This window comes from Ambystoma mexicanum, chromosome 10 (genome assembly GCF_040938575.1).
Source record: "Ambystoma mexicanum isolate Mex_15411 chromosome 10, UKY_AmexF1_1, whole genome shotgun sequence".
NCBI lineage: Eukaryota > Metazoa > Chordata > Amphibia > Caudata > Ambystomatidae > Ambystoma > Ambystoma mexicanum.
This window is the reverse complement of record NC_090932.1, coordinates 244,423,419-244,447,120: the sequence shown is the minus strand read 5'-3', so window position 1 is coordinate 244,447,120 and position 23,702 is coordinate 244,423,419. Positions and strand designations below refer to the sequence as shown.

At 44.1% G+C, this 23,702-nt stretch overlaps 1 protein-coding gene across 1 annotated transcript in view; it reads right to left on the bottom strand.

Moving 5' to 3' along the window:
- Positions 1 to 23,702, bottom strand: part of CLSTN2 (calsyntenin 2) — a 3,665,407-nt gene that overhangs the window by 278,518 nt on the left and 3,363,187 nt on the right. The gene's annotated exons all lie outside the window — the stretch shown is intronic.

Sequence of the window (23,702 nt, the reverse complement as noted above, 5' to 3'; positions counted from 1 at the left end):
TGTATGGCCTCCACCTGTGGTGATTAATTCCACCTGTGCAAGCTGCTCTCCCCTTTGGCCGAGCACGTCCCGCGCACAACGCTGCAAATCTGGGAATGGCATCTTGCTATTGCAATCATGTATTTGTACCCGATGGCCGTGTAACATTGGTTGACATGTTCATTCTGCTGTGGTCCCATTGTTGCACATACTATCTGTGCAGTCGCGAACAGACTTGTGAAGGGTCAGTGGAACGTAGTACTCGAGTAACGGTGGGCCCTCATGCATCACTTTACCGAGTTGCAATGACGGGCGGGGCGTCCCATTTGTGGGTGAAGGCAGTTGCCATTTTCACACACAGCCGCACTCGATGGAATAATTAGTGATTTCAAACGGCCACAGATGCCTTTTCGGCGTGATGTTGCAAATGTGGAATTCCAAGGGCGGCGCTTTCGGTTTCCAGCTAGCGGCGAGGAGATGCCCACAGGTCTGACTGCAAATATAACGTTCTGTTGTTCAATGTCCTTGAGACAGGGCCCATGGCGAGGAAGCAATGATTGATATGAATAGTTTGGGCTGCGCAATTGCTACGTGGGCGATGAGGCCGGCCGTTCCCACATACATGTTACTTCACAACACTGGAATTACGGGCTGGGGCACTGTGGAATTTGCAGGCTGCATAACGCACAGACTCAATGGATGTTTCTAATGTTATGTGAGTAATTATTCAGGCGTTTTGATTCCGGGATGAGGGAATGATGAATGGATGCATGGGCAGGTGATTTGATACAGAGTTTGCCATGTACAGGGCTTCTTGGGATCTATCCGCCTCCCCTACGCTATGTGATGCAGGGCTGCCATGGTGGGACCATCGTCTATCTGGCCTTGTTGAGCCCTCCCTGTCTCGACACGCCCTCAGACACTTGTGTCCATGCACATTAACATTCCCATCTGATGGATTCTGTTTTGACAGACGCATGCACAGGTACACTCGTTTGTGATGGTGTTTGCACCTCGATATAGATGGTTAGGAGTCGCAAGTGGTTTTGGGGTGGTGATGATCCTTTGGAGTGGGCTAGCATGCATATGGCTGTGGATTTCGTGTGATCATTGAAGTGAGTAGTTGGAATGTAGTTCTGATGGCCATTCTGTTCTTTTTCTTTTCTTTTGGTTGACAGGTATCTCCTCCCCTTTTGCCACTGCCATCTGTATGCCACTCCTGCAGATGGGTTTTACTCCCGACACCTGCTGCTTCGTGTTAATCAGTGGAGCAGCATTACGATCTTATGGGACGATCGCCAATGGCCCACATGCCCTTACGCAGTACTGGTGGCTCGGAGCAACATTTCGGCCTTTCAGCTGGACTAGTGCCTCCCCATTGGGACGGCCCTGCGGTTCTGTGCGCTTCCATGTTGCCTTTTCGTACGTGAATGTGGCTCTGTGTACCATGAGGGAACAGGACGACACACAAGTAGTGGCTGGTCATTTCTTGCGGATGCAGCCCACAATGGTGATTGGTGTTTAGGAGTTCATGGCCTGATGGCTGTATGGGCTTGGTGGCTTTGATGTGCATTAAATTTCTATTCTGATTTGGCCCGTGTAGCGTTTTTCTTTGCAAGTGATGTGGCATATGCCTATTTGGGGGGCGATGTATTGTGAGGAGATCTGCATTGGGTTCCAGCTTCGGAGTTTAGTTGCGTGGTACTGTACTGGGCGCGTTTGCCTACTAAGCCCGTGAGGTCAGGGATGGGGGCTGCCAATATGACAGTTTGAATGTTGTCATGCTCAGGGGCGGGGGATTGGGTTTTGTGTGACAGATGCCGGTCAGCCAGGTGGACTGGTGGAATGATGTGATTCTCGGAATATGGCTGGTCACAGGTGCCTGTGTTTGCGTGCGTTTCTTGGTGGGGGACTGTGGTCATGTCCATTGGGATGGCTTCTGTATTCGTGCCATCTGTGCCCTGCAGCTCCCATTGGCCCCTCTTGTGTTTCTTTTGTTCGTTGCCATGCATGGGTGACTTGTACATTTCAATGGTTGCATTGTGGCTTCATTGCACCTACGGGGAGTTGTACTTTGTGGGCAGGGAGCGGTGTACAGGCACTCAGTGGGGCCGTTTACGGTTGATTCGCGATGCCGTACTTCTCACCATGGCGGAATGGTACATTACGCCATGCCTGATGGCGTTAGGTACATGTCCGCTAGGGTCGGAATTGGCGTACCGTTGCGCCATGGTGGTGTTTGCGGTTTCGCATGGCGCGCGCGCGCGTGCTTGGTGCAGTTAGCGTTGGCGTTCACTACGGTGTCGCTAATGGCTTCGTACTTTGCGGTGACGGGTCATAGTCGCACCGAGCGCTATTCGATGGCGGTATTGCATTTCCGCCATCGTTTTCCGATTTCCGCAAGGGTCGTAATGAGGGCCAATGGCAAGTTGTTGTTTTGGCCGGAGTGGTTTATTGGAGGAATTCAATGGATTAGCGATGTTTATAAGAATTTGAAATGGATTGAATTTGATGAGTTGTGCGCAAGCTTTAATGTTGGTAATTTCTCTATCTCAGATTACAGGAAATTGAAAAGATGTATTGGTGAAGTTCACTGTAATGGGAGTGTAAGCTCAGAGCTTTTCACTAACGGTAATCAATCACTTGCAAGCAGGGTCTATCATCAAATTGTTGCAAATTATAAAGAGAATACTGATCTGTTAAACGAATGGAGTAGAAGACTGGGGTATGAAATCACTTCTGATATATGGCTTGAGAGGTGTGCAAATGTGAAGCTTTGCTCGATAAATTTGAGTGAACGCTCGAGGCAAATTAAAATTCTCTGATGTTTGCTGATGTTGCAAAAGTAAGAAGGGCAGTATGGAACATTTACTTTGGGATTGTGTGCGAGTCTGAGGCTTTTGGCATGGGGTGTGCGATATGTGCCTACGGGTTTTGAATCATAATGTCGATTTGGATTTCAAAACAATGGTCATGGAATGTAGTGCTTTACTTGAGAACCTTTCATTGTTAGAAAAGACATTTTTGTTCACGAGTGCTTTGATATGCAAAAAAATGATTTTGTTAAGTTGGCCATCCCAAATTTCACCAATCCTTGCGGACTGGATACAGAAATGAACTGCTTGGCGAGTATTGAGAAAGTTATTTACAGAAAAATGGGGAAGTTGAATTTACTTTCTTGAATATGTACTAGTTCTGCTACATTGATATAATATGTTGTTTTTCTTTTTCTTTTTTTTTCCCTCTCTCTCTTTCCTTTTCTTGACTGGTTATACTATATGCCAATTTATGTGTTACCATCTGTCCATTTACAGTTTGTTAAAATGTAAATAAAGAATATAAAAAAAGTAATATTGGTAAAATATTTCGTGCCCTACTCGTGCCCTACTCCATTGTAAAATGATGTGGTTTTTGACTACTTTTTGACATTGTTGATCCCCACTGGTACATTCTTATTCAGCAATACCTCATGCAGATTTCAATACCATACCTCTTTGGCTATGTTATTGAAGCAGTTGGAATGACACTCCACCACTGAGGGTAAGAAGGCCCACCTAACAAAGGGCATGTGAACGAGTGCCCACATAATAGATTTCATGGCCATCAACTCACACTGGGTCACCTTTTCCCATACAGCTCGTTAGCCAAGCCCAGGCCAGCAAGCTGCCTTGTGTATGGAAATGACTGAAAACAAGTCCCACAAGGGAACTGATATCTGGGAGAGGGTAATGGAGGTTGTGCATATTGGTTCATTCCCTGTGGTTTACAGGTGGGCTTTATGGCCACAGACAATAGGTCTAATGTTGTAGTTTTCTGGAGTATAGTTGAATCTATCACTGTGTCCTACTTTGCCCCTGTCCTCTAACTTTTAGTGAACTACTTTATAAGCCATTCCCCGCAACTAGATGAGTTTGTAAGCAGGGCCCAAACGATGTGTGGCTATTTTATGCACTCCTACATTACCTGAAATATGTTAGGAAAGCTGCAATTGTGCAACCAACTCTGTTACAACTCCTGTAAAATTGCAATGCAAACTTTGGTGTTCAACCCTCCACATGTTAGAAACATTCCATGCAACGCAGTGAGCAAATACTGTAAATGTGGCATCTGACAGTTGTAGAGTGCCTACTTAACACTACATAGTAGAACATGCTGGACAATGTTTGTTCTTTACAGCAGACTCTAGAAGAGACCACATAGCATCACCTGCACTTGCAGTTTGTCAATGTCAATGGGCCTAGTAAGATCGTTGTTTTGTCCTCCCTTGTTCCCCTCCCTTGCCTCGTCCTGCTCTGAAACACTTGTGTATGAGCGCAATACAAATAAAATATCATATCATATCATAGCATGCTAGCCTGCATGCTGCCTCAATCAGTGAGGTGCAGCAACTGTGGATGTGTTGGAATTAGAAATGTCAAATGTAATACATGAATCTGGAATGTCCAGTGCATTGGAACCAGGAACATTGGCTATAAATCTGCTCCTGCCCTACTGACAGGATCTATGCATATGTGGAATGAAAGAGAACATTGAATACCTACTGGCACCTTTTATTTTTTTACACATGGTTTAATATAAAGATGGCAACTTTGAAACCGCACGTGCATGGACATTAAGAAAATATAGGGGTGTGTCATTCGCAAGAGGACATGCTATCCCCTTGTATGGAGGCTTTAGAAATACTTTTAAAAGAACAGAGAGACAATGTGGGATACTACCAGTGCAAGAATATTTATCGGACAGTGCAGTCAAAGAGTGGAGAAATAGGGGAGGGTGTGGGAGAGGCTTCAGCCCCAGTCTAGCTTGGTACACAAATCAGGGACCCTGCAGGAATTCACTGGACCCACCTCAGATAAGCTGGTTGTTACCTGTGTCCTCAACACATGCCATGTTCATACTGATGGTGATTCACAGCAATTCAGTCTTGACAAGCAGTCAGTGTGGCCAACTGTATTTGCTCCATTAGCTAGGGAAAGCATAGGCCACCCCTGCCCGCTGCAAGAGTGCACAAAGAAAATGTTTTTAGAACTGCTGAGGCAATTCTATTAGCCATGAGCACACGAGATGTGTCAATGAAATGACACACACATTTTCATACAAATGAGCATTTTATTACTGCTGACTAGGGTTGGATGAAACACCAACCCCATTACTTGGAAGGCTGCACAATACATTCTTGATATGATGAAGATATGTGTGAAAGCCAGCTACAGTCACACAAATGGATGGGTGTGGGGAAAACGTTTGTGGTTACCTTACCCCTGGTTCAGTGATTTCCAAATTGAATGTTTTGTTTTTTCTTGAGTCTCATTTATTTTTCTCCACCAACCTGTGGTGTCCCTCTCTAAGTCCTAGAAATAAGCTGACATTCTGGAGATTCTGACTCAAATTATTTATCTCTACCAAACACCCGAGCCACTCTCTGAGGTCTTGTATTGTGCAAAAAAAACGTGTGGTTCTTCATCAGTTTATTTGGTTCTACACACCAGTGGAGCCCCTCGCTGAAAATGTTTATTGAGATCATGATCTGCAGTCTCTTCCTCTTATTTATTTTATTTATTTATTCGCATTTGTTTAGCGCACAGGCAGCCCAGAGGGCATCATGGCGCTTGTTACAGATATGAATATGACTTGTTGTACATACAGTGAAGTCATTACTTAGTTGCAAGAGAAGAATAGTAGTTACAGGAGAGGAGAAGAGAGGAGAGGAGGAGGAGAGAGTAAACGACACGAAGGAAGAGGAATTAGTTAAACAAGGTGGTTTTCAGTTTTTTTTCGGAAGGCAGTGAGAGAGGTTTATGCTCTGAGCGTGCTAGGTAGTGCGTTCCATAGCTTAGGGGCAATGTAGGGGAAGCTTATTCCACCTGCTCTAGCTCGTTTGATGCATGGGACCCTAAATTGGTTGGTGTGGCATTGCCTAGTTGGTCTGGTGGAGTGAGATCTGGCTAGCGTATCAGACAGGTATGAGGGTGCAGACAGGTTGATACATTTGTGTGCGGTGGTAAGTATTTTGAAAGTAATGCGCTCTTTGACAGGTAGCCAGTGTGCTGCCTTTCTGGCTTGCGCTATGTGGTCCCTTTTTGGTATATTGAGAGCTGCTCTTAGTGCATTATTCTGTGTTGTTTGGAGTTTATTGAGATTGGAGTTGGAGGTGCCAGCCAATAGCGCATTACAATAATCTAGTTTGGCTCCAATGGTGGCTCTGGCAATAGAAAGGCAATTATCTTTGGTTAGGAAAGGTTTGATGGCATTAATGAGCTTAGTGCTCGGTGCTGAGGCAGAAACAATGAAGTTGACTTGCTTGTCCAGGGAGAGTGAGGCGTCAATGTGGACTCCTAGTGTTTTAACAGAAGGTAGAACTGGGATGACACAATTGTCTATGCAGAAGTTGGTGTAGAGTGGGTCGAGGTTCGTGAGAGTGGATTTTTGACCAAGGATGAGAATTTTGGTCTTATCTCCGTTAAGACATAGGCCGTTCGTGGCCATCCATGCTTGGATGGTGGCGTATATATTCTGGAGGGTGGCTGCGTTCTGATGGTAGAGTCCTGTGAGCGGGAGGAGTACTTGGGTATCGTCAGCGTAGTTGGTGTATGTGATCCCAAGTGCATCCAGTTTATCAAAGAGAGGTTTGGTGAAAAGATTATAGAGGGTAGGAGCCGTACATGAGCCCTGAGGGACTCCATACCTGATGGTGGTAGGCTCTGCGTTAGCTATATTGGAAAACACTTTCATCACTCTTCCTTCGAGGAAGGAGGTGATCCAGTTTGTGGCTTGTTTGGAGAAATGTGCGGCCTGAGTGAGATGGTTAGTGAGGATGGCATGATCGACTAAATCAAATGCCGTCGAGAGGTCTAGGAGGAGCAGAAGGGCCGGCTTGCCTTTATCTAAAATTAGGGTAATTTGGTTCTTCAGATCTAGTAAAGCGGTTTCAGTGCCATGACCTTTGTGGAATCCGGACTGCCTTTTACCTAGGACAGCGTTGTTTTCCAGGTAGGACTGTATCTGCATGTGTGCAGCTTTATCTAAGATTTTTTAGAAGAAATGGAACCGTTGTAATGGGACGGTAGTTGTTAGGTTGGGCACGGTCCAGGGTTGGTTTCTTTAAGAGCGGGCGCACCCACGCCTCTCTAAGGCTGTCAGGGACTTTGCCCGTCTTAAATGAGGCGTTGATGAATGCTGTGATGAACGGTGTGAGGGGTGCCGCACACTCTTTAATGATGTTGGGGGGCATATATCGCCTTTACATTGAGATGGTTTGAGCTGTTTGAGGATGTGGGGAGCATCTGATTCGGTGATTGGAGAAAAATTGAATTTGGAGGCGTGCTTATCTTTAGCGGTATTGACGGAGAGGGTCTGTTGGGGGTGCAGAGCCTTGAAGTGTTCTGCTATTTTATTTTGAAGAAGGTCTATTTTGTTTAGCATTGCTGTTTGGATGCTATTGCACCAGGCTTCATCCTTAACAATCTCATCTGTACAGATTGGGGGGACGGTGAGCTCTTTAAAGATGGTGAAAAGCTCTTTTGAGTGGGAGTTGGCTTCCAAGATATGTTTATTGTAGGTTTCTGACTTCGCCTTAAATATGGCACTTTTGTATTTTTTGGAAATACAAAGAAAGTCTACTTTGGTGGCATCACAGGGATTGGCCTGCCATATTTTGAGGGCTTGGCGCTTGCATTGGCATTGATTTAATAAGTCCTCCATGAACCATGAATTGGAGTGAAATGATTTTTTTTCTTTTTTGTTTTCAAGAGGAGCTGCGGCTTGTGGCATGGGTGAGGGTGTCTTTGAAGATCGCTGCTAGAATGTTGGGGTCATAGGAGAAAGGAGGTGCTAGGCAGGGGTTGTTGAGAAAGGGACGTATATTGTCTGCTGTAAGGTTTTTGGCACTTCTGGCTAGCTTGGCCGGTGCGGGTATAAGTGGTTTGGAGTATGAGGATATGGGGATGCAGAATTGAAGGCAGTTGTGATCAGACCATGGAAGGGCTGTGTTGGAGTTGAGGGTGGAGCCACAGTTGTGATCTGCCACCCAATCTAAATACGGCCTTTATCATGGGTCGAGGCAGTAACTATCTGTGTGAATCCTAGATCTGTGAGGTTTCTGGCAAGAGTGGTAGCTGCTTTGTCGAGTTTATCATTGTATCCAAGGTTTAGGTCTCCTAGAAGCAGTGTTTTGGAAGTTTGTTTGATATTTTTTCCAAGGAGATGGTTGACTATGCCTGTGAAGTTATTGACAGGGCCTGGAGGTCTACATATGACATGAATGTTTACTGTATCTTTAGGGGAGAGGGTGAGTTTGGCTGAAAGGATGTCAGTGGTGTCTTCCCCGGTGGTGGGAGTCTGTCTTAAGGCTAGGGTGTCTTTAAAAATTAGTGTGACCCCACCTCCCGTTTTAGCTAATCTGTCCTGTCTTAAGATCGAGTAACCTGACGGTACAGTTAGGCTGATAGTATGGCCAGAGGCAGAATGCAACCATGTTTCGGTTATGGCTAACATATCTAAGTCTTGGCTGGTAATAATATCATTGACTTCTAAAGCGTGGGCGTTGAGTGAGCGAACATTTAATAGAGCACATTTAAGGTGTTGGATCTTTTTTGATTGTGGTGGCTTGAGGTCGGTAATTGGAATGAGTTTTTTGGTAGTGTGAGTAGGCTTATTAGTCATGTGATGTCTGGGAGGAGCGAGCGTCGGAGCCCTGTTTAGGCGCTTGTGGGTAATAGTGTATGGCGGGCGGCAGGTCTTAGCGTGAGTGCGTGAACCTAGGCGTGAGTTCCTAAGTGTTACCTGCATGGGTGTGGAGAGGAATGTTAAAGGGAATGTGCGTGTTCTGAGTCTGTACTGCCTGAGTATGATCTCGGGCATTTTGGGGGGAGTAGCGTGTGTGGTGGTGTGCCTTAGTTCCATGATATGGCTGTTGGGTTGCCCTATGGGCACGAGGTAGGCAATACTACTAGTAAGTAAGATGTAGACTAAACCTATGAGGATGTACAGTGTGTGGGCGGTGTACATATTGAGATAGGACAGCGAGAGCTGGGATGCTATATGGGTTAGACAACACAATAGCACAGTGGTCTCTAAGTGACCATAAGGCACAACACAATATCACAGTGGTCTCTAAGCGACCATAAGGCACAACACAATAGCACAGTGGTCTCTAAGCGACCATAAGGCACAACACAATAGCACAGTGGTCTCTAAGCGACCATAAGGCACAACACAATATCACAGTGGTCTCTAAGCGACCATAAGTCACAACACAATAACACAGTGGTCTCTAAGCGACCAAAGGCAACACATAGCGCGAGTAGTGTGGATAACAACTACACATACGGGCTAAATGCAGATATCAAATGGCCAGGCATATAGGTGCTAAATGCAGTTATCAAATGGCAAGGCACATATGGGCTAGATACAGTTATCAAATGGCAAGGCACATATGGGCTGAATGCAGTTATCAGATGGCAAGGCACACATGGGCTAATGCAGTTATGAAATGGCAAGGCACACATAGGCTAGTTGCAGCTATCAAATGGCAAGGCACATATGGGCTAAATGCAATTGTTAAATGGCAAGGCACATATGGGCTAAATGCAGTTATTAAATGGCAAGGCACATATGGGCTAAATGCAGTTATTAAATGGCTATGCACATGTGGGCAAGATGCAATTATCTGGTGGCAAGGCACAGGCACATATATACAAGGGGTACATTAGGCAGCTCAGGGCCTGCAAAATAGGCTGGTATACGTATGCAGCTCAGGGCAGATATGATATAAGTCAGCTGGGTGGCCAAGCAGGATCAGGGTGAATGGCGCTGGGCAGGAGGTACAAAGTTAGCAGGTTAGCCAGTACTGACGTACCTGTTGTGGTATGAGTACTTGCAAGGGTCCATACTGGGCTGATGATCCTACAGGCTGGGGAGAGTGCAGAACTGCAAGGGGTCGATTAGGCAATAATGCTACCGGTGTTGGGGATTTGCGAGGCTCAACCTCGTTGTGCAGCACAATTAGCTACTTTCTTTTGTTGCCTTCTCCCGTGGGTCGGCGCTCATCTGGGCGTAGGCGGCCATCTTGGAGGGGACTGCGCTTCGTGTGTGATCATTTATAACGCAGAGGGCGCGCAACTTCACAGCTCTATTGGTGTAGGCAATCTCCAGTACTTGTGGGCAATAGTTGAATGTGAGCGAGTGAATAGTTAAGGGGATTCAACTCGTACGTATAGCCAGGAGCTTACCTTACAGGCCAGCATAGAGAAGGCCTGTTCTGCCTCTGTTCATTTTACTCTGCCTCCAAGCGGATCCACTCTCTGAGCAATACCATATGCTCTTATGCTCACATCCTGTATATTTTTCTTCCATTTATTTAGCACTACCAACCGGACGAGGGACTCTCTGAGTGCTGGCACCACACTTAAAAACTGTAGGTTCTGCCTCCAATTATTTGGCTCTACCAAACCGGTGAGTTACAATCTGATTTCAACTACAGGACTTACAAACTGGAGGTTTAGATGAGAATTGTTGGGCCCTACCAGCTACCTTGGCCAATACTTCAGTCCAAGGCCCACACTTAAAAAGTGGAGGTTCAACCTCCATTTTATTTGATTCTAACAATCAATAGAGTCACCCTCTGATGCATAGTACTCCACAAAATGTGGAGGTTCTAGTCCAATTAATTCAACAATACCAACCAGCAGAATCACACCTAGTTATGTGTTCAATTGCTTCAATGCATTTGACTTTACTTACCAGCAGAGTTAACCTGCCTTTTCTCTGCAGTTTTCCAGTATTCCATGACTCCTCTTTCACCAGCTTCTTGGCCAGTCACTAGCGATGAGCTGGAGTGTCACCCAACACGCCCTTATTGTCTTCTTCACCACTGGAGCTGGACGCTATAGCTGGGTCTAATACATGTGATGCGCGCTCATTGTTCCCCTCTTTGTGAAGCATTTTACAATGCCTGATCAGGAAAGAGGTGCCCAAGGCGCTCTTACTTATGCTAGCACTCTGAATTGTCTGATGGCAGAGGTTGCATATTGTACTGCCTGTCCCACCCCTGACGTCATACCCTTTTGTAACCTGAAGTAGTCACACATCCATGACCGTTTGGGAAGTGATGTTAGGTGTAGGAATTACTTATATTTCCACCCTCTTAGAGATAGCATGAGCATGTCTTGCCTCCAACACATGAGTCAGAAATGGTTCAGTGGCACCCTCCTAAGGTATCTGCTGGGGACCCTTCTCTGGCATTTCTACTAGTAGACTTTAGTCTCCTCCATCACTGCCATCTCTTCCCCTCCTCTTTGTCCAATGTCGCCATGCACATTTGTAGCTACTTCTCCCTTTTGCTATTTGAGTACAACCAACTCCAAGATCAAGATACCCACTCCCCTTGTACAGGTACCTCTCAAGTGAGTCTGCAGCCACATAAACTTTCTATGGATTGATAGCCACATCCTCCTCCTCATGTCCATCCACCACCTTCCCCATCATCAACTACCGACTCCCTCTCATCAACCTTTTGTATTTTTTCAGTTTCTTTAGATGACAGACATGGAAGAAAAAAAAGATAAACTCTGTTTTACAGGAGAATACGGCTAACATGGAAGAGTAGACAGCAGGCCTAAAGACAATAGACAAACAAGGGCTAACATAGGGATAAAGAAATCCCAAAAAAAACTAAAATCTGCAGATAAACAAAGGAATTAAAACAGGGATAAAGAAGCCCTGCAAACAAATAAAAACTCCTCCGAATCACTCATATGCTCTCCCAAACTCAACAGAAGCACTTCAACACTCTCGCAAAACCAGCAATTTCAGTTGGTTATGTTCGCTCTTATGTCAAAAGCCATACCAAGACCTCAAAGGAAGCAGGATGAAATTGGAGCATTTAAAGGCCGTGACATTTGTTTTCGATTAGTTCATACACAGATCAAACTCCTATCTCTGTTCTCAGGCCACCCGATTGAACAGCAGGCCTTGAACCATGCCATGAGTCCTGTGGCAGTTTTTGACCCTTAGGAAAATCCTCAAGAATGTCATGGTGATGGTTGAACGTGACTGGAAAAGCTTGAGCTTTCCACCAAACACATGTTGAGTTTGAGCAGTCCTAGTGAAAGGAAAGAGGTTCGCAAAATGTCTCCTATGTGGGCCAGCAGTCAGAAAAATCCTTCCCATGACTGAAAAAATCTTTGATGTGTCATTTAATATTTGTGTTCAATCAAGCGTATAGGAACAGTTTAATGATATTATCTGCAGTGAGGCAACCATATGGCAGGGTAGAAAGTATGAAGCTATTTTGATTTAGGATAAATAGTGGGGAATATTTATGAGATTGAAGATGTGAAATTGTATTATATAAAAGGACATGTGAGGTGGGATATTACTAAGGGTGTAAGAATAAAGTATAGTTTCAGAGACCTTTATTCATGAGTAACAGTACTTCGGTTGTCATTCAAGTTGGGCATTATACTTTAGAAAAGAGTAAGAATTGTAATGTTTGCATGGAGGGAAGCCTTAGAAGAGAGAAAAAAGAAGAAGAAAATCAGACAATATTATTATGTTAAAAAACTTAAATATGTTTAACATGTATCCAATTGTACTGTTGAAATTACGTTTAAAAAATGGAACTGGATGTTGTAGTAGTGGGAGGATGTGTTTGTGTTGAAATGGGTATTGTTTGGAGCACAGCAATAGCAAAGGGTGTTGTGGGTGCAGGTTATAGAAGCTGGTACTATTTCTTTAAATGTAGTATTTTGAACCCGGTGTGGTATGGGGATTGTGCCAGGGAGGAAGACGGACATGGCTCTTCAATAAATATATATATATTTTTCTGAAGATTTATTTTGTGGTGTTAAGTCCCCATTTCAAGGTTGGAATGGGTGGGTAACGGCCTGGCATCTCAAGTTACCGGCCCGAGCAAAGCAAGGGCTATTAACGAGGGATCCAGGCCATTACCCCCCGCCATTTCAGCCCTTGACATAGGGACTTAATGCCATTAGCACCCAGGGTTACCAAAGCGGTAACCCAGGGGGGTGATGAAAAATAAAGTTCTTTCAGTCATTGAACGGGACGCCACGTGTGTCCTTTTCAGTGACTGAAAATACTGTGCTAACATGGCCACCATGTAAAGGGAAGGCAGGGTTGCGTACCAAGGCCCTTTTCCCTTTCCATAGAGGGTGGAGAAGCTGGGAAGCTGCTGCGGTGGTCTGTGCCACCGCAACACACAGGTAAGTTGGGTTGGGGAGGGGGATTGGTAAAAGATAAAAAGAAATGCGGGGATGGAGGGTCGGCAAAAGATGGTGGCCGAGGGAGCCAGTCACCAGGAGGCTTCGAATGCAATTTGAGATTGTAGGTTTCAGCCTGCGTTTCTAGCCACCTGATTGGCTGGTTCCCTCGTGCCGGGTGCTAATGATGGTTAATGGTTCAAATAAAAAGAAAATAGTAATAAAGGAAGAGTTATTCAGGTGATTCTTTTCTTATAAGACTTTATATCTGTCATGTGCCTGAAACAGAAGCCTTGATCTTAGAACGTGGTATAATTGTATTAGGGCAAATGTGTCCTACATTCCACTGTGCCCTGCATGTGTTCGAAAGTTCACATACGCTGTGCAGCATGTATAGAATGATAGCGCTACGCTATCACTGTTAGAGATGGTGTACTTTAGTTCTACCTTTATTTTATTGGGCTCTAACAATCATCAAAGCCACCCTCTGAGTCATAGTTCTCTACTCAAAATCTGAAGGTTCTTTCTCAATTAATTCAACTCTACCTACCAGCAATGTGATATTTGTTGTGATTCAAAAGAATTGTGGCACAGATGTGAGCACAGAAATTGTAAAGACATTATTTATGGCAGTGGCCTTGGTGTTCGTAACTTGGTAACTTGGTAACTTGGTCGCAGTTTGCTTGCATTTAATACTGGATCCTAAATAAAAAGGTAGGAATGGTATTTTAGTTCGAAAAAATAAAATAAAAAATTGGGAGAGAAAAAAAAAATCTCTAACATTAGTTGGTATTTATTACGTTGTTTCTAAACTCATGTTGTCTCTACAGTCCAGTTTGGGCTGCTTGTGGCATTGTCAAAGTCATAACCCCAGGACAAGTGGCCACTGCCATTGCCACAGGCAGCAGCCTGTGCTGAATGGTAAAATCTGTGCTCTGGGCAAAGTGATCATTATCCATTGCCACAGTTCATGGCAGGTGCCCTATAAGGTTGAATTTGGGGGGCATGACCAAAGCCCATTTCCTAGGTCAAATAGCCATGGCTATAGTCAGTTGGCACAAAGTGTGTGCCTGAGTGGGGTAGGGAATGGTTGAAGGCTAAGCATACGTTAAAAGGTCAGCCATTGTCACCAGTACAGAAGGTGTGGGAACATGGGTGATGATTTGAAGATTGGCCTCTGGCCAAATGACTCTATACAGCTAGTGGACACAACCGGGGGATTCTGGCAGTTTGCCATGCCTCAGGTAATTGTGAAAAAACAAAGAAATATTGAGGCTGAGTACCACCAGGGAAATACACCAATCACAGGCTAAAAAGATTCACAGATCTTCTGGCAGTTTGCCATGCCTCAGGTAATTGTGAAAAAACAAAGAAATATTGAGGCTGAGTACCACCAGGGAAATACACCAATCACGGGCTAAAAAGATTCACAGATCTTTTATTATTATACAGTTTAAAAAGCAAAACAGATAGCGATCTGGCTCCCAACAGCTCACAGTCTGTACCATCTGACATGGAGAGGTGAGAGAGAGCTGAACATCTAAAAACTTGCGCTTTTATACAATTCATGTAATATTGTCCAACCTATCCTCACATTAATAATTTGTGGTCTAGAGTTCGTGCTTAGTTCACATACAGATTTTACAATATCATGCGAAGGATTGCATAAGTTTGTATTTCCATGAAGACACAGTGGTGATGTATGTTCTCAGATCCCGCGGTAAGCCTTGTTCTATGTTACTACACAATGTATTTCAGCTAAAGCATACGCTCGTGGTTTGTTCTTCATTGTCCCAACGTTTATACAAGGATGAGGCTTGTGAGAAAAGACAACACTTGAATGACAGTTCATATGAAGCACAAGGTCTCTTTGCTCCGTCTAAACAGTCGGCTCTCGGACAACCTAAACATTAACAGAACTCAAAGGTCAGAAGTCTTGGCTGCAAGTCAAAAACATAGTCCACCATTTTAGAACGTAGAACACACGAGTGGAAATCAAAATGGCAGATGAATCTTAAAATGGCGGCAAAGTTAACCCAAAAATCAGAACTTTGCAACGTGGTTTTCCGTGTAGCGCAAATAGGCTTAGGCCAATATAAATACTAAGGATGCTCTATATAATTACCGTTTAACAAACCATCCTTTTGGCCTTAGCCAAGAGCCTTACTAAAAATATTCGCTTTACTTGTAACTCCACGTTTCAGTGTCCGTATATCCTGAATCACATTCATCAGATATGTCGATTGCCATCAAATCCTTGACAGTTATATTCTTCATTACAAAAACATTAGTCATCTTCTCGGGTGTGTGTATTTTTGGTCCTAATGTTCCTATAGATTGCGTACAACATCCCCCTAACATCGAACATATGACAGGGAGACATTGTATGCAACAACAACAGAACAACAGAATACCAAGGATTATCATTAAGACTGAAAAGAGTTTCCATCCCCAAGACCATAAAAAGCCCCAGAATCAAGTACTAATATCCCAGTTTCCCTCGGGAACATGTACTTCTGTACTTAGGACGTGCAGATTTTGTATTGCCTTGAATATGGTAGGGGAGGAGTCAGGTACGAAAACACAACAAGCAGATCCCACCATTTACATACACCACCACGCTCAGCCAGGATGATGTCTAACACCAACCGGTTCTGTAGAGCCACCAATCTAATTGCTTTCTGTTCTAACATCATGTTGTAGAGTATATTGGTAGTCCGGTTGATGGTTCTCTCCAATACTCTTGCTAGTCTCCTAATATCCTCGGAATTCATGATCTGTCCCCAAAATGGCACAAAGGATTTTGCTACATCACCCATGACTTGTGAAGGAGTATCACCGTTCTCGTCTGCCTTGGACGAGCCCTAGAGACCTCAGAGGTCCTAGCTACATATACCCCTGGTAGCAAGATACCCAAATAACAAGTACCCTGCCAATCCCTAGGTAGCCAAGGATAAGCTTCATTGCCACAAATGAAATAAACAGGATCACCTACATACAAGGGTCTGTCCTCACTAGTCAAATTTGCAATATTCGTACAACCCTCAAAAGTACCCATTGACTGAGAACCATTTCTTTGTATGCAGAAGGAAACAGAGTTGGGGCTGTGATTGATAGTATAGGAAGGAGGTGTGGCGTCCCGGTTGCCTACGGGAGCCATCTTAATAGAAATTAGCAATTGGAAAGGTATAGAAAGTCTATCAGAAGGCCTAATAAAAGCAACATTAAGCTTGCTCCTATTTGCAAAAAGGGAGCATCCCAGAGGCGTCAGGACTCGCCTTTCAAATTCATTTAAATTAGTCCCGTCAAAGTTCCTGAGATGCTATCATTCCAACGACCAAAGAATAATGCCTTTAGGGTGGCATAGCATGCAGTAGTTAGAGGTAAAGGATGAATATACCAGCCCAACCCTTTTTCCCTGTGTTGTGGCAGATGCAAACATATGCAGCAATTAGTTCTGTTTAAGATCGCATGGGTTGCATTCATAATTAAAAAAAGCGTATTGTTGTGATAACTGTGTGTGTGTTGGGAATCCCTAGGAGATAGAGTGTCCAGATGCACAAAAGGAGAAGACATAGTGGGAACACTGTCAGCGGGTATAAGAGTTTAAAGTGGACGCACCCCTTCAATGTACCAAAACCCAAGAGCAATTACTACTGTCAGACCAGTTAACATAATTACAAGAAAACAGTACGTCCTCAAGGACCATGGATTTTTCTGTCCAGTGTCTTTGTTAGCCCACAATCGATCCGTTGCTCTGTACGAGTGGATATAGCAGCAGTGATTGTTCCTCAAAGCTCTTTCCCAGAAAGTTTCTGTGATAGACTCCGTAAGTTTGTTTGCTAGTGATCTCCTGACCACGTGATCTTTCTTGATTGAAGATAACTTTTGCCGGTCCCAGCCACTTACTTATGTTTCAGCGCGAAAGTGGCAAAGAACGAGCTCAACAGTCGTTTCCTGTGGGCACAGCGTTGCTGTGCCGTAAGTCTAGTGCCAAGGACGCAGATCATACCTTAAGGCTCCAAGTACTGCGTGATCTGCGAACCAGTGAGACGTTGCTTCCTGATGGAAGTGGTGGAACAGAAGCAAGGTCGCTTCAGGGTGCAGAAAGATCCAAAGAAGAATTCAGAGACAAAGCAGGAGTCTCCCCAGGCTCAGGAAGAGTCTCCAAAATACCCTTAATGTTGTACAAGACTGATTGATCACCAGAAGCAGAGCAAGTAGTTTCCTTCTTTTTTTCTCCGTCATGAGGCAAAGGGAAAGGTATCCTCTTGATGTGTGTTGCGTGTATCCAGTGTTGTCTGCCAGCTACTTGTATAGCAGTCTGTGTGGCTAACAGGACCTGAAACTGACCTATCTAGTGTGGTGCGAGGCTGGATGGTCACCCGGTCACTGGGTTGAATTCTGTGATGTGGACCCTTGTTTTTAACTAGGAGGGCTTCTCGCACCTGTTGATAAATCAAATACAAGTTTTGAGTTAACTGGTCACAGTATTAAGCAAGGAGCAAATGCTCCACTTCTTTCAGTTTCTTTGGTTTTGGCAGGTTTCAAATGTTAGCTGGCCTCCCCATTATAATCTCATAGTCTATAATCTCATGGGGGAGAGCACAGTTCTAGTCTGTGGGGCTGTCTGCACAGATAGTAGCGCTATAGGTAAGGCGTCCGGCCATTTCAAATTACTACTAGCACAGACCATTGCAAGTTTATTCTTCAGAATACCATTATGGTGTTCTACAAGTCCAGCACTCTGAGCATGTCTAGCCAAATGGAACCATTTATCGATCTGTAATCCTGCGCATACTTGCATACTTGCAGAATAACAGCAGAATAACAGCAGCAATAAAATATGGACCATTATCCGACCAGATGACCCTCGGCAAACCAAACCTAGGAAAATATTCCTTAAGCATGGTTTTCGCCGTTGTCATTGTTGCAGCATCTTTCACAGGGAAGGCTTCAACCCACTTGCTAAAGGGACAAATGACTACAAAGACATATTTGTAATTATTACAGTGCTCCATCTCGATGAAGTCGAAATGAATCACTTCAAAAGGTACAGAGGGGGACCAAAACTACCCCTCAGTGTCATTCTACTCTTCCCCGCATTATGCTGTAAGCAAACTATACAATTCTGGACAAAATGCTCAGCAGTTTTTGAGATGCTGACATTCACCCAGACAGATTCTAGTACTTTACAGATTTTCCTATCACATATGTGAGTGGGACCATGAGCCATTGTAACTATGGTGATGACATATGCATCGGGTAGCATCCAACTTCCTTTTGAACTGTCTACCCAACACCCTTCCTCATCCAAACTTGCTAAACCCTCAGCCCAGTGTTTAAGTTTGTCTAGAGTGGCATTAGCTTGAATACTCTTTATTGAGTCAATCCCTTCATCTACTATACTGATATTAGTGGCTTCCTTTGTAACATACATTTCTGAATATAAATTAGTAGCAGTCTGTTTAGCTATCCTGTCAGCAAAGGTGTTCCCTTTCCCTACATCATCTACTACCTTCTGATGTGCGGCGCACTTCATGATTGCTAATTAAGTAGGAAGCGCAAGTGCTGAGAGTAGCTAAACTATCAAGGTGCCATGCTGAATTTTTGTTTCGTGTGAGGTCAAGAAACCTCGTTCTGCCCATAATCTACTGAAGTTGTGGACCATCCAAAAGGCATACTGGGGGTCGGTAAATATATTCACTCTAAAACCTTTGGAAAGTTCACAAGCTCGAGTCAGTGCAATAATCTCTGCGGCCTGCGCAGAGTTATGCAAAATTCTCTTGGTTTCCACAATCGTGCTTAGTGTAGTGATGGCATAAGCAACAGTGGATGTACCATCCAGAAGTTTGAAGCAGGAGCCATTGCAAAACAGCTCCCCTTGTGGATCATTCAGAGGTGTATCATTTAAATCAATCCTGCCTTTAGTTTCTTGCTTTGTGGTACAATGGCAGTCATGTGACTTTCATCATTGCAAGCAATATCTTGCGGAAGAGTTAACAATTGAGCCGGATTCAATACACAACACCTCTTAATTTGGATATGCGGTGAAAATAGGATCAGTTCATATCTTGTTTTTCGCGCGCAAGTAAGGTGTTGCGTTTGCGTACTATTTAATAGAACGTCTACAGAGTGAGGTACCATCACGGTTAAAGTATGGCCTAGGACCATGCCCTCACTTAGTTTTACAGACGCAGCAGCGACAGCTCTCAAACATCTCGGCAAAGCACATGCAACAAGATCAAGTGTGGAGGAAAAATAACTGCATGGTCTTTTCTTCCCCCCATGTTCCTCCGTTAATACAGCCAAAGCACATCCATCACGTTCATGCACATACAACTCGAAGGCCTTATAATAATTTGGTGTGCCCAAAACTGGTGCTGAACACAGTGCAGTCTTGAGCAGATCAAAAGCTTTCTGGTGTTCAAAGTTCCACAGTAGTGGCAAAGAAATGCCCTTCTTTGTCAATCCCAACATTGGTTTGATCACTAGTGAGAAGCTTGCGATCCACTGTCTACAGTAAGAAGCCATTCCTATCAAGGCTCTGACTTCCTTCTGTGTTTTTGGGACAGACATGTGCTTAATTCGTTCAGGTGTCAATCTTCTTCCCTCCTTTGACAGGAGATAGCCTAAATAGGCGACCGACTGTCAACAATACTGAAACTTTTTAATTGAAGCTTTATGCCCATGCTTTGCTAGATGAATAAGCAATAACACATTGCCTTCCTTGCAAGCACTTTCTGAGTCTGCAGCTAAGAGAAGATCGTCAACATACTGCAGCAATCTACAAGTAGAAGGCAACTCAAGTGTATCGAGCTGTTCTTTCAAAGCCCTACTATAAATGTTCAGACTCTACCTGTACCCTTGTACAGGTAGAAACAAGGGTATAGGTAGTGCAAACAAATATCTACTATCCACGGGTATGGGAATGCTGAAGAAGGCATTCTTCAGATCCACCACACTGAAATGAGTATCAGAAGCTGCAATCATCGTTAGTATCGTCATTACATCAGGGACAATTGGAAATTGTGGAGCAACAATCTTATTGATAGCGCACAAATCGATAATGAAACAGAACGGAATCGTATTATCCCCTTTTTTATACACCGGTAAATTCGGGCTATTGCACAAACTTACTGCAATTTCTTCAATTACTCTACGATGTACAAAGTCGGAAACTATAAACTTCAAAGCTTGCTCACCATCAACTGAAATCTTATATTGTAGAATGCGAGGCTGAAAGGGGCCCATAGGGGACCCTGACATCTATGGAAACAAGGCGAGTCACCACACACGATATATACGCCAGACATGAGGTTGTATTCCCAAAACTAGGGTTTATTGCAAAGCAAAAGTCTCAGTTGGCCAACTCGGTCTCACGCCCCGCGACGTGTATCTCTAGACCTCGAGGGACGCAAGAGAGTGAATTACGTACATCAGTTACATATATACAAAATGCATATCAAACAATCAGCTATGACATGTTTAACACCCCCCTTTATTAGGTTTCTTTGAACTTGGTGTGATGATTGACATCTCCAACTACTGTGACACCTTCAAACATCTATTCTAGTAACAATTTGCCATTTGTGAGTTTGAAGGCATCTTTCAGTTGTTGAATAGAACACAGCGCTTCTGTTCTTGGAAGCGAGCTACATACGGGGGGAAGAGTTGCATTCCGGACCTTGCTATCTATTAGGTGCTATTCGTGTCCTGGCAGCCGACACGCTCTAGCGGGCTCAGCAAAGGGGGGCCATAAGAAAAGTATAATTCAAGCCTTTAGCAGTATTATTCTAACATATTCTACCATATAACGAGACTGGCTGGCAGCTGCGAAATGATTAAATGCCCTGCAGCTCTGCTTCAAGGCTACATTCGAGAGGGAGCCGGGCATTCTTCCTGGCGCTGCCTACGTTTGTGTTTCAACGAACTCTTGTTATCCTCTCGGCCCTGCGGCCTTGTCCTTTTCACATACAGACAACAATGTTTTACAGTCGAGCAGTGTAAGCGGAAAATATACTGAGAAGCAATAGGAACAGAAAGCAATGAGCAATGGTTAGAAAACAAAATTGTTACATCAAAATGGCCGTTCATTGGCAAACTCGAAAACCTATATTCTGTCATATCGTGCATGAGACGGTTGGCCCACGGCCACCAAAATGCGTTTGCGGTCACAAAGTAGAGATATCCATTTTTCTAGACTGACAAACCCTCCTTTGGCCGTATGCCAAATGTCTCATCTATTTATTGAAACCTCCTCTAGTGATGATGAGTCTGAAGTACTTATGTCTGAATTTTGCATGCTATCGTAGACATCATCGTCTTCATCAATATCTATTGCCATCAACTCTTTAACTGCTCTCACCTCATTTGGATTTGGGTCAGTTCGACCATGAGGTTGTTTTGTCTTTGTCATCATATGCATACATCCTTCCGTACATCCCTCAGTTACCTCAGCACAAACTATGGGTAGACAATGTATACAACAACAGCACGTTAGGAATATTCCAAACACCACTACTAATATTGAGATCAACTTCCATCCCCAAGAACGTAGTATTCCCCAAAACCAAGATCCTATTCCCCAGCTCCCTTCTCCAGTAGGGAGTTCAGAGTTTAGGACGTGCATTTTCTTTATTGCTTCAAAGATCGTGGGGGAATAGTCATCGACATAAACGCAAAATGCTGATCCCACTATTTTGCAAATTCCCCCACGATCAGCCAGGATCGCATCAAGAGCCATTCTATTTTGCAGCGTCATTAACCTGATTCCTCTTTCTTCCAACGTCATATAGTATATCTGTTGTTGTGTTTATTGTATTTTTTAGGATTCTGGACAGTTGTCTTATATTATAGGAGTTCACTATCTGCCCTAAGAATGGAATGAATGATTTTGCTACATCAGTTGCTATTAAAACACCCTTGTCAGTCCTTTTGACTCTAGTTCTGGATAATCTGGCCATGGCTGCTGTTTCTAAGAGGAATACTCCTGGGAACAGTAGCCCTAGGTAACATGTACCTCCCCAGTTTCTGGGCAACCAAGGATATGCTTTCTCTCCACATATAAAATAAACTGGATCACCTACATATACTGGTTCTATTTCCCATTTTAATACCACTGTATTCATGCAACCAGTATATGTTCCGACTGAAAAAGAGCCTTTCTTTTTTAGACAAAAAGGGACGGTTCTTGGGCTATAATTCACCTTGTAAGATGGGGGAATTGCATCTTTGTCTCCTTCTGTTCTTACACGAAACGTCATTACAGAAATTTTTCTGGTGGGGACAATCTATCTTGTCTATTGTGTCGTGTTATCTTTCGTGTACTTTTCCTCGTGGGCTCTGGGGCTATTACTTGTGCTTTATGGAAAATGGAACAACCCACAGGCTTCATTATTATCTCCTCAAACTCATTCATGTTGGTTCTGTCTAATTGACCCGTATTACTCTCATTTCATTTCCCATAGAACATTGCACCTAAAGATGCACTACATGCAGAACATAATGGTAGTGGCTGCACATACCACCCTATTCCTTTCCCAGCATGCTGTGGTAAATGGGCACATACCCAGCAATTTGTTTTCTTCAGAATTCCATGTGTCATGTTCATGATCAACAGCAACGTATTATTTCCAAAACCTTCCCTGTGTCTTTCTTCCATTGGGGGCAGGGTATAAGTGATCACCTGAACCGGGCTTTCAGTAGTGGATATATTAATTATTGGTAAAAACATTTCTAATGGGTGTATTGTTTCCACCCACCATAATATTAGGGCTGTCGATATTGGTGTTACCACGCTCATAAAGCACCTTATTATTGTCAGTACCAGCATACAATTCGTTTTACCATGCGATTTCTTAAGCTTACAGTCTTTATAATTGACTCATTCGCAGCGATGGTGGTGCAGGAGGAGGCTGGAACCGGTCCCGGCATGTTTCTCGTCGTCCTTCTTCTTTCTTCTCACAGTTTGTTGTGGATATCTTTCTTTGTCGCGCTTGCTCTGATGTTAATAAGTTCAATGGAATTGTCACAGTTCAGTTCTGCCTGTCCTTTTTAGCCTGGATTCGATTATTCGTTTTTAGGCAAGATCACTTGTCCTTTCTTATACTGCTCAGAGGACCTTTGATCAGTTATCTTATCGCCTTAGTATCATGTGCGCCCAGCTTGTCCGCTCTGGTTCAGGACACATGTACTTTTTATGATCGCACCGAGGAGCCGCGAGTCTTGAATTGTCCGACATCCACAATTCCCACGCTTCTCTCCTCTACACCTCTGGTTCCTTCTCTGTCCATGAGCTGAACCAGAGGTTGACATAAACACCAAAAAGAACTGCAGATCACTTTGTCTGCCAAGGCCGCAAGTTGTATCGCCTGGCTCCTGGTATCGTATGATCCGTGAACAGTGCCGGTGCACTTCCAGATTCAGGCTCAAAGTCAGCCTGTGGCACTACTGCAGGTGCTGGTGTGCGCCGCGCCAATGATGCAGATCCGTTCTTTGGCGTGC